Source organism: Bison bison, unplaced genomic scaffold, assembly GCF_000754665.1.
Source record: "Bison bison bison isolate TAMUID 2011002044 unplaced genomic scaffold, Bison_UMD1.0 scf7180017864383, whole genome shotgun sequence".
Lineage (NCBI taxonomy): Eukaryota > Metazoa > Chordata > Mammalia > Artiodactyla > Bovidae > Bison > Bison bison.
In genome coordinates this window covers 3494573-3494887 of record NW_011494955.1, presented here as the reverse complement: position 1 = coordinate 3494887, position 315 = coordinate 3494573, and the positions used below count along the sequence as shown (strand labels likewise).

Sequence of the window (315 nt, the reverse complement as noted above, 5' to 3'; positions counted from 1 at the left end):
TTAAAGCCTTGACATCAAGAGGCGGCCCCAGCACCCCCCCTTTTCTCTGCCCCCCGCCCCAGAGCCGCGGCCATGGACCCGGCGGATCCGGCCTGCCCTGGCCCAGCTCAGCACCTGATTTTGGTGAGTTCTGGGCCCACTTGCAATTTAAAGGGCGGCGAGTGAAGGGTCTGTAAGCCCCGGGCCGAGGGTGGGAGGTATGGAGGGTAAGACTCTCGTGGCAGCCTTGGGCCGGAGAGGGCGGCGCAGCTTCCTGCCGGACCTCGCTGCCGTCCCCTAGAGCTCGCCGCCCTCACCCCGGGGGGACCAGCCGCG

General features: G+C 68.3%; 1 protein-coding gene across 1 annotated transcript in view; it reads left to right on the top strand.

The window, feature by feature from the left end:
• Nucleotides 1–16: 16 nt before the first annotated feature.
• Nucleotides 17–315, top strand: part of NCKAP5L (NCK-associated protein 5-like) — a 31082-nt gene continuing 30783 nt past the window's right edge. The window contains exon 1 of the mRNA XM_010857783.1: nt 17–123. The gene's annotated coding sequence lies outside the window, so the exon portion shown is untranslated. The remainder of the gene's footprint in view (nt 124–315) is intronic.